The sequence below is a fragment of the Trachypithecus francoisi genome, unplaced genomic scaffold (assembly GCF_009764315.1).
Source record: "Trachypithecus francoisi isolate TF-2019V2 unplaced genomic scaffold, Tfra_2.0 Lachesis_group4, whole genome shotgun sequence".
Lineage (NCBI taxonomy): Eukaryota > Metazoa > Chordata > Mammalia > Primates > Cercopithecidae > Trachypithecus > Trachypithecus francoisi.
In genome coordinates this window covers 119,449,275-119,460,423 of record NW_022681469.1, presented here as the reverse complement: position 1 = coordinate 119,460,423, position 11,149 = coordinate 119,449,275, and positions in this window count along the sequence as shown.

The window sequence follows — 11,149 nt, the reverse complement described above, 5'->3', positions numbered from 1 at the left end:
AGGCAGGAAAATCATTTGAATCTCAGAAGCGGAGGTTGCAGTGGGCCGAGATTATACCACTGCACTCTAGCCTGGGCGACAGAGGGAGACTCTGTCTCAGAAAACAGAAGGGAAAAGAGAGACACAGAGAGCAGAGAGACACAAAGAGAACAGGAAAATACGGACACACACTAAACACACACACACAAAAAGTCACACATAGAGGAAGAGAGATACACTCCAACAGACAGGGAGCAAGAGAATGAAACTGAGGTACTCCTGCAGATGGCAGATATGGAGACACACACACGCTAAAAAGACACACACAGGCAGAAATTCACACCCACGGGCCAGGCGCGGTGGCTCACATCTATAATCTCAACACTTTGGGAGGCCGAAGCGGGAGAAGCACCCGAGGTCTGGAGTTCAAGACCAGCCTGGCCAACATAGTGAAACCCCATCTCTACAAAAAATTTAAAAATTAGCTGGGCATGAGATGGACCAAGAGACACAGAGAGAGACACACAGAAATACACAGAGAGAAAGAGAGTCACAAACTATCAGAGACACACGCAGAGGGGGAGACAGCAAGAAATAGGGAGACAGGGGCCAGGTGTGGTGGCTTGCACCTGTAATCCTAACACTTTTGGAGGCCAGGGCAGGAGGATTGCTTAAGAACAGGAGTTTGAGACCAGCCTGGACAACAGAGCAAGACCCCATCTCTAAAACAATTTTTTAAATTAGCTGGGTGTGGTGGCACGAACCTGTAGTCCCAGTGTGTTGGGAGGCCAAAATGGGAGGATTGCTTGAGCCCAAGAGTTGGAGGCTGCAGTGAGCCATGATCGTGCCACTGCACTCCAGCCTGGGGGACAGAGCAAGACCCCGTCTGTAAAAACAATAAATAGGCTGGGCGTGGTAGCTCAAGCCTGTAATCCCAGCACTTTGGGAGGCCGAGGCGGGTGGATCAGCTTAGGTCAGGAGTTCGAGACCAGCCTGGTCAACATGGTGAAACCCCATCTCTACTAAAAATACAAAAATTAACCGGGTGTGGTGGTGGGTGCCTGTAGTCCCAGCTACTCAGGAGGCTGAGGTAGAAGAATCACTTGAGCCCAGGAGGCAGAGGTTGCAGTGAGCCGAGATTGTGCCACTGCACTCCAGCCTGGGCGACACAGTGAGACTCCATCAAAAAAAAAAGAAAAATTAATAATAATATTTAATGAATAGCTCGATGGCCTTGGGCAGCTGTTTAATGGTCAATAGCACAAGGCACTCCACCCACTTGCGGGATGTGGCTTTATTGACCTCAGGTGCCAGAGCGCCTGGGCTCCACAGGGAACTGTCTCACTTAGTCCTCACATCTGTGTGGATGGCAGCCACGGTATCCACCCCAGGGCTGGGCACAGGAGCGGCGCTGGGCAGGAGTAGGCTGTGGTCCCTCTGCCTGTGCTGTGAGCCGTTCTCTGCACCCCCTGACGCCAGGAGCCTCATCTGTGCAGTGGAGCGATGAGACCCGCAGGGCTGGGGTGGAGCAGGGCTGGCTGTCCTTCCTTCTCCCACCCTTCAGCGCCCTCTCCATCCGCAGCCTCTGACATGTGTGCCGTCCACTCCTCCACCTGTCTTCGGTCACTTATTCCATCTGCCCTGCCCTCGTGGCCTCTGCAGGGGTCTCTCTGTCCCTGCCCTGCCCACCCGTGTCCCGCGTCCTTTGCCTCTGTGTCTGTCTCATCCTCTGAGACTCTTGCTGTCTGACCCTCTGTCTCTATTCCTTACTCTCTTCTTTCTTTCTTGGGACAGGGTCTCACTCGGTCCAGAGGTGAAGCTGGATTTGAACCCAGATCCCAAAGCCTGGCTTCCTTGCTGGGACCCCCTGTCTGGCTCCTCCTCACACAATGGGAACAAGCCTGCATCAGTTTCCCTCCAGCCCCAAACTATGCACCTGGACAGGGGTTACCTACTGTTCTTTCCCCTTTTTATTTATTTATTTTGAGATGAGGTCACACCTGGTCACCCAGGCTGGAGTGCAGTGGTGCAATCTCAGCTCACTGCAACCTCTGGCTCCCAGGCTCAGATGATCCTCTCACCTCAGCCTCCAGAGTTAGCTGGAACCCCAGGTGCGTGCCACCACGCCCAGCTAATTTTTGTACTTTTTTTTTTTTTTTGCAGAGACGGTCTTGCTATGTTGCCCAGGCTGGTCTTGAACTCCTGGCCTTAAGCGATCCTCCATCCTCAGTCTCCCAAAGTGCTGGGATTACAGGCGTGAGGCCACCGAGCCTGGCCCCATTGAATCTGGTGTCTATCCCACCTGTTGGAGACAACAGGCAAGAGCATGACAGTCCTCCAGCTCCTAAATGTCTGGCATTTCAGAACCTGAGCCCCCAGTTCTGGACGACTCTAGGCCCAGGACCCTGGCTCTGGGGTCCCACTCTCAGCTTGGGGCTAGGTTTCCCTTTCAGCCTTGGCGGCGGTGTCCGGGCCAGGCCAGGAGAGGTGGCCGCTGAGACGAGAGGCTGGGCCCGCTGCTGCCACCTCGTGGAGCAGGAGGCTAGCACATGCTCCAGGGGCTGGTTCTGAGAGTTCCTGCAGGCTTCCGTAAGAGGAGCTCACCCTGCCTCCCTCTGTGGCCCGACTGGGACTGAAGCTGCCCATCAGATGCCCACACCGGTGCCTGTGCAAGCAGCCGCCACCCTCCCTTGTTCCATCCAGCAATGCCAAGTGCACTGGATTCAGGACCACGTTTCCTTCCCACGGTAACCGGTAAGAAGACAGAGGCTCACAGAGCTGAAGCTGGATTTGAACCCAGACCCCAAAGCCTGGCTTCCTTGCTGGGATCCCCTGCCTGGCTCCTCCTCACACCATGGGAACAAGCGTGCATCAGCTTCCCTCCAGCCCCAGACTATGCACCTGGACAGGGGTTACCTACTGTTCTTTTTCTTTGGTTTTTTTTCTTTCTTTTTTTTTTTTAGATGGGGTCTTGCTTGGTCACCCTAGCTGGAGTGCAGTGGGGCGATCTCAGCTCACTGCAAACTCTGCCTCTCGGGTTCAAGCGATTCTCCTGCCTCAGCCTCCTGAGTAGTTGGAATTACAGGCACCTGCCACCCCGCCTGGCTAGTTTTTTATACTTTTAGTAGAGATGGGGTTTCACCATGTTGACCAGGCTGGTTTTGAAATCCTGACCTCAGGTGATCTACCTGACTCAGTTTCCCAAAGTGTTGGGATTACAGGCGTGAGCCACGGCACCCAGCCAAGAAGTCTGGTCTTGCACAGCTTGGAGAGGGGTAGATCTCTGCACTGTTGTCCAGACCCAGAGCATGCCTGTCGTAGGGTAAGAGGATGTGTGTTCCAGCAAGACAATGAGAGGCAGCCCTCCAGAACAGGCAAGAATGCTATATGCCTCTCAGTCTATAATTTGTGATAGCGTCAAGGTTGACACACTGTTACCCTAGGGGCAGTAAATAAAGTAGGGGCCTGGCAGGGTGGCTCACACCTGTAATCCCAGCACTTTGAGAGGCTGAGGCAGGAGGATCGAGCCCAGGAGTTCAAGACCAGCCTGGCCAACATGGCAAGATCCGGTCTCTACAAAATATTATAAAAATTAGCCGGGTATGGTGGCGCACCAGGAGCTATGATCGCACCACTTCTCTCCAGCCTGGGGTGACAGAGCGAGTCCGTACTCAAGATGTTTTCTGAAATAGATGAGAAACAGGCAGTGGAGCAATGAAGGGGACTCGCCCCCTAACCAAAAAGGAGAGGAGTTTCACTTCCCCTGGGAAGGGATCTAAACTGGTGACTGGGGATCAGGTCTTTCCAAAGGCCACCAATAGCGCATTGGGTTGCTGGTCTGTTTTCTCCTTGTCCGCCCCAGCTGGGATCAGATCATTGCACATTTGTCTCCAGGTAACAATAACTAGGTGTTCTAGGCCTCCCTTCTTGAGCCGCACAGACCTGCTTTGCCCCTTTCCCTTTGGTTAACAGCGGGTCCTGGTCCTTATCTCTTCCCTTCCCTCCCTGCCACCTTCCCTCCTTTCTTCCCTCCCTCCCTGCCTCCCCTTCCACTTTCCCTTTCTCCCTCCCTCCCTCTTTCCTTCCTTCCCTCTTTCCCTCCTCCCTCCCTCCTTCCCTCCCTCCGCCTCCCTCCTTCCCTCCCTCCCTACTTCATTCCCTCCTCTCCTTCCCTCATTCCCTCCCTCCCTCCCTTTCCTTCTTCCTTCACTCCCTCCTTTCCTCCCTCCCTTCCTCTTTCCCTCCCTCCCTGTATTTCCCTTCCTCCCTTCTTCCTTCCTTCTCTCCTTCCCTTTCCCTTCCTCTCTTCCTTCCTTCTCTCCCTCCCTGCCTCCCTCCTTCTTTCCCACACTCCCCGCCTCCCTCGTTCCCTCCCTTCTTTCCTTTCTTCCCTCCCTCCCTCCTTCCCTCTTCTCCTCCACTCCCTTCCTTTTCCTTCCTTCCCTCCCTCCCTCCTTCCTTCCTTCTTTCCTTCTCTTTTTTCACTTTCTTTTTTTCTTTCCCTCCCTCCTCCCTTCCTTCCTTTTTTCTTCCTTTTTTTTTCTTTCTCTCTTTTCCCTCCCCACCCTCCTTTACTTTTTTTGTTTGTTTGTTTAGAGACACTGTCTCACTCTGTCACCCAGGCTGCAGTGCACTGCTGTGGTCTCGGCTCACTGCAGCCTCAGCCTTCTGGGCTCAAGCAACTCTCCCACTTCAGCCTCCTGAGTAGCTGGGGCTACGGGTATGCACCACTGTGCCCCAGCTAATTTTATTTTTTTGCAGAGATAGGGGTCTCACTCCATTGCCCAGGCTGGTCTTGAACTCTCGGACCCAAGCAATCCTCATGCCTCAGCCTCCCAAAGTGCTGGGATTACAGAACTAACACACCTAAGCCTTCCCTTTTTAATTTTTTTTTTTTTAAACCCATGTCCCTAAAGTTGCCTGGGATATCCTTCCTTTTTGAGAGCAGAACCGCTCCTGCCACAGAAAACAAAAGCCCAATGCTTGCAGCCCTCAGCAGAATTATTGGATAGAGGAAAAATGTTTAAACAGCTGCCGAGAGAAAGCTTAGCCACAAGTGGGGTGCGGCTGTGGGACACTGGTGGGATGGTATTAGGTTGGTGCAAAAGTAATTGTGGTTTTTACCATCACTTTCAATGCACGGCTGCGCCTGCAAATCCTAGCTACTCGGGAGACACAGGCTTGAACCCGGGAGGTGGAGGTTGCAGTGAGCTGAGATCATGCCACTGAACTGCAGCCTGGGTGACAGAGTGACATCCTGTCTCAAAAAACAAAACAAACAAAAAACACCAAAAACACAAACTAGACAGTTCATGTTCAGCTGCATAAATTCTAGTACACTTAGGTTGTTGTTGTTTTTTTTTCCCGACAACTCAATCGTTTTTGGTATATTACATTATTTTTTAAAACTGTGATATACATAACAAATGCTGGCAAGGATGTGAAGGGAACTCTTGTACGCTATTGGTGGGAACATAAATTACTACACCCACTATGGAAAACAGTTTGGAGGTTCCTCAAAAAACTAAAAATTGAGCTACCATATGATCCAGCAATCCCACTGCTGGATATATACCCCAAAGAAAGGAAATTTGTACATCGAAGAGATACCTGCACTGACATGTTTACTGCACCACTGTTCACAACAGCCAAGATCTGGAAGAAATCTGAGTGTCCATCAACAGAAGAATGGAAAAAGAAAATGTATTTATACGCAAAGGAGTACTATGCAGCCATCAAAAAAGAATGAGATCCTGCCATTTGCAATGACATGGATGGAACTGGAGATCATGATGTTAAGTGAAATAAACCAGGCACAAAAACACAAACATCGCATGTTCTCACTTATTTGTGGGATGTAAAAGTCAAAATAAGTGAACTCATGGACTTAAGAGACTAGAAGGATGGCTACCAGAGGCTGGTAGTAGAGGCTTGTGGCGGAAGGTGGGGATGGTTAGTGGGTACAAAAAAAAAAGTAGAGCTGGCCGGGTGTGGTGGCTCACGCCTGTAATCCCAGCACTTTGGGAGGCTGAGGTGGGTGGATCACGAGGTCAGGAGTTTGAGACCAGCCTGGCCAACATAGTGAAACCCTGTCTCTACTAAAAATACAAAAATTAGCCGGGTGTAGTGGTGCACACCTATAGTCCCAGCTACTTGGAAGGCTGAGGCAGGAGAATGGCTTGTACCTGGGAGGCAGAGGTTGTGGTGAGGTTTGTATTTTCAGTTGAGACGGAGTTTCGCCATGTTGGCCAGGCTGCTCTCAAACTCCTGACCTCAGGTGATCTGCCTGCCTCGGCCTCCCAATGTACTGGGATTATAGGCGTGAGCCACCACGCATGCCCAGGCCTGTTATATTGTATATATTTTATCGTCTTTTAAAAAAAATTTTAGGCTAGGCCCCCTGGTCTTAAACTCCTGACCTCAAGCCATCTTCCCACCTTGGCCTCCCAACGTAGTGAAACCTTGTCTCTACTAAAAACACAAAAATTAGCCGGGCGTGGTGGTGGGCACCTGTAATCCTAGTTACTCAGGAGGCTGAGGCAGGTGCATCACTTGAACCTGAGAGGTGGAGGTTGCAGTGAACCGAGATTGCGCCGTAACACTCCAGAGCAGACTCTGTCTCAAAAGCAAGAAATTTGTGTGTGTGTGTGTGCATAGTAGACGTATATATTTATGGACTACATGTAATGTGTTGATACAGGCATGTAATATGAAATAAGCTCATTATGGAGAATGGGCATCCATTCCCTCAGGCATTTATCCTTTGAGTTACAAACAATCCAATTACATTATTTTTTAAATATACAATTAAGATATAATTGCCTCCAGTCACCCTGTTGTGCTATGAAATAGTAGGTCTTAATCACTTATTCATTCTTTTTTTTTTTGAGACAGAGTTTCGATCTTGTTGCCCAGGCTGGAGTGCAGTGGCACTATCTCAGCTCACTGCAGTCTCCGCCTCCCGGGGTTCAAGTGATTCTCCTGCCTCAGCCTCCTGAGTAGCTGGGACTACAGGCGTCCACCACCACACCTGGCTAACTTTTTGTATTCTTAGAATCCTGGCTCACCACAACCTCTGCCTCCTGGGTTCAAGTGATTCTCCTGCCTCAGACTCCCTAGTAGCTGGAACTGCAAGCCACCACGCCCAGCTCATTTTTATATTTTTAGTAAAGATGGGGTTTTGTCATGTTGGCCAGGCTGGTCTCGAACTGCTGACCTCAACTGATCCATCCGCCTCAGCCTCCCAAAGTGTTGGGATTGCAGGCATGAGTCACCTCGCCAAGCCTCTGGTGAGCATATTCCTAACTTCAAACAGAGTTATCATGCATTAGAAAGACTTCTACCAATTCCAAGGAATCTAGGTGCAATTTAAAGAATTTTGGGACTACCTGAAATGCTCCTCTGATCCCCCCGTTCCAATCCTGATTAGAAGGACAAGCTCAGCCGTTTACCTCGTCTCCCACGGTGAAGGAAAGAACAGGGTACAGGTTATCTGCAGTGTCCAAACCGAGTACTGAAGAGCCTGCCAGAGTGAAATAGTGTGCTTTGGTTTGTATATTTAGTATTTTATGGGGTTACAGGGTGTTTACAGATGGGGAAGAGCTGAGTAGGTTATAATTTTAAGTACATAGTATTCATTATTTGTGTTCTTTCATGACCAAAACATGAAAAGGAAAGATTTTTTTTTTTTTGAGATGGAGTCTTACTCTGTCACCCAGGCTGGAGTGCAGTGACACAGTTTTAGCTCACTGCAAGCTCTGCCTTCCAGGTTCATGCCATTCTCCTGCCTCAGCCTCCCGAGTAGCTGGGACTACAGGCACCCGCCACCACGCCTGGCTAATTTTTTTGTATTTTTAGTAGAGATGGGGTTTCACCGTGTTAGCCAGGATGGTCCTAATTTCCTGACCTCGTGATCCACCCGCCTCGGCCTCCCAAAGTGCTGGGATTACAGGCGTGAGCCACCGCGCCCAGCCGACTTTTTTGAAGACTGTCCAGTGGCCAGGCATGGTGGCTCACGCCTATAATCCTAGCACTTTGCGAGACTGAGGCAGGCGGATCACCTGAAATCAGGAGTTCAAGACCAGCCTGGGCAACATGGTGAAACCCCGTCTCTACTAAAATACAAAAAATGAGCTGCATGTGGCGTCATGCGCCTGTAGTCCCAGCTACTCGGGAGGCTGAGGCAGAATAGCTTGAACCTGGGAGGCAGAAGTTGCCATGAGCTGAGATTGCATCACCGCACTCCAGCCTGGGTGAGTGACAGAGTGAGACTGTCCCCCCCTCCCCCCCGCCAAAAAAAGACTGTCTTGCTCTGTTGCCCAGGCTGGAGCGCAATGGCATGATCTTGGCTCACTGCAACCTCTGCCTCCTGGGTTCATGCAATTCTCCTTCCTCAGCCTCCCCAGTAGCTGTGACTACAGGTGCACGCCACCACACCAGGTTAATTTTTGTATTATTAGTAGAGACAGGGTTTCACCATATTGGCCGGGATGGTCTTGATCTCCTGACCTCGTGATTGGCCCACCTCGGCCTCCCAAAGTGTTGGGATTACAGGTGTGAGCCACCACACCCAGCCCAGGAAAACTCAAGACTGGAAGTGTTTATGAGTCCTTCAACCTCACAAATGAGAAAATGACTTAAAACATCTCAATATTGGCCTGGCGTGGTAGCTCATGCCTGTAATCCTAGCAATTTGGGAGGTCAAGGTAGGAAGATCGCTTGAGCTTAGGAGTTTTGAGACCAGTCTGGGCAACATGGTGAAACCTCCACAAAAATCGAAATAGGCCAGGTGCGGTGGCTCACGCCTGTAATCCCAGCACTTTGGGAGGCTGAGGAGGGTGTATCACCTGAGGTCAGGAATTCGAGACCAGCCTGGCCAACATGGTGAAACCCCCATCTCTACTAAAAACACAAAAATTAGCTGGGCGTGGTGGCATGCGCCTGTAGTCCCCGCTACTAGGGAGGCTGAGGTGGGAGGATCACTTGAACCCAAGAGGTGGAGGTTGCAGTGAGCTGAGATCACACCACTGCACTCCAGCCTGGGTGGCAGAGCATGACTCTGTCTCAAAGAAAAATGAATACAAAATAAAATAACATCTTAAAACATCCAGATGTGCCCAGGGTCCGACTTGAGAGAAGCCCAGTGAGCCTGGCCCCAGTAACCTGCTCCCTGGGCAGTCTTCCTTCAGGTTTTAGGACGTTTCACCACCCTACAGGCGAGGTCAACCCATGTTCTAGGTTAATCAGTTCTTCTTGTTCCAGACTTAATCTCCGTTAAGTAATGTCCTTCATTGAGAAAACCAGGCTATTCCCTAGAAATCACCAACTGAAAATAGATGTCAGGGCCAGGCATGGTGGCTTGCGCTTGTAATACTAGCATTTTGGGAGACTGAGGTGAGTGGATCACTTAAGGTTAGGACTTTGAGAACAGCCTGGTCAACATGGTGAAACCCCATCTCTACTATACAAAAATTAGCTGGGCATGGTGGTGGGTGCCTGTAGTCCCTAATACTTGGGAGGCTGAGACAGGAGGATCACTTAACCTGTGAGGCAGAGGCTGCAGTGAGCCGAGGTCGCGCCACTGCAATCCAGCTTGGATGACAGAGAGACTGTCTCAAAAAAAATTAAAAGTGGATGCCAGATAACAATCCTGCCACCCTGCTCAGGTGCACACCTCCCACTCTGGCTCCTGCTAAGACATCCACGAAGAGACAAGACATTATGAATCACGATAGGAGACCCAGACTTCTTTCTTCCGCCAGCAGTGGTGGTTCACACCTGTAATCCCAGCACTTTGGGAGGCCATGGCAGGAGGAGGCTTAGGCCAAGAGTTCAAGACACCCCCCATCTCTACAAAGAACTTAAAAAAATTGGTGGGGCTGCCGGGCGCCGTGGCTCATGCCTGTAATCCCAGCACTTTGGGAGGCCAAGACGGGTGGATCACAAGGTCAGGAGATCGAGACTATCCTGGCTAACATGGTGAAACCCCGTCTCTACTAGTAAATACAAAAAAATAGCCAGGTGTGGTGGTGGGTGCCTGTAGTCCCAGCTACTTGGGAGGGTGAGGCAGGAGAATGCCTTGAACCAGGGAGGCAGAGCTTGCAGTGAGCTGAGATTACACCACTGTACTCCAACCTGGGCGACAGAGCGAGAATCCACCTTAAAAAAAAAAAAAAAAGGGCCGTGCGCGGTGGCTCAAGCCTGTAATCCCAGCACTTTGGGAGGCCGAGACGGGTGGATCACGAGGTCAGGAGATTGAGACCATCCTGGCTAACACGGTGAAACCCCGTCTCTACTAAAAAATACAAAAAACTAGCCGGGCGACGTGGCCGGCGCCTGTAGTCCCAGCTACTCAGGAGGCTGAGGCAGGAGAATGGCGTAGACCCAGGAGGCGGAGCTTGCAGTGAGCTGAGATCAGGCCATTGCACTCCAGCCTGGGCGACAGAGCGAGACTCCGTCTCAAAAAAAAAAAAAAAAAAAAAAAAAAAAAAAAATTGGTGGGGTATTAGTACCAGCTACTCAGGAGGCTGGGGAGGTTGAGGCTGCAGTGAGCTATGACTGTGCCACTGCACTCCTGTCTGGGTGACAGAGGGAGACCCTGTCTCTGAAACACCAGTCCTCTCTACCACCTAATCTTGGGTAGGAAGCAGTTGAGGCAGGAGGGTTACTCTAGGACCCCACCTGAACAGTACCTGCCCACCTTACTAAAATTGAGTCGTGGTCCCGGGCGCTCCATTACTGGACAATGCTCCTACCTCAAGGTAGGCGAGGTCTGCCTTGGCCAGGCCCTTCCAAAGCCAGCCAGGGCTCTGCCAAACATGCACCCATGCCCCACACCTTGCCCACTCAGCTCTTGTCTACTAAGTCAATTTTAACACTACCCAACGGCGAAAGTACAGGAGCACCTCCCCAGAATCAGGATCTGCTTGTCAGGAAGCAGCAGCCCTCCTAGCCATGAGGGGCACCTAACATCCCGTTTACAAGCAGTTGTTAAAAGAAAGCTACATGTTGTGTAAATGCTTGATTTCTTCCATCTTGGGAAAAAAATGTTTCTTTACCTAACCAAAAACAGCCAGACTTTCAAGGTTTCTGCCTGGTTGGAAAAAGGACATTTTTAGCAAGTGAGGGGAAAAAACTGGCATCCTATTTCTAATCATCACCAGCTTTTAAA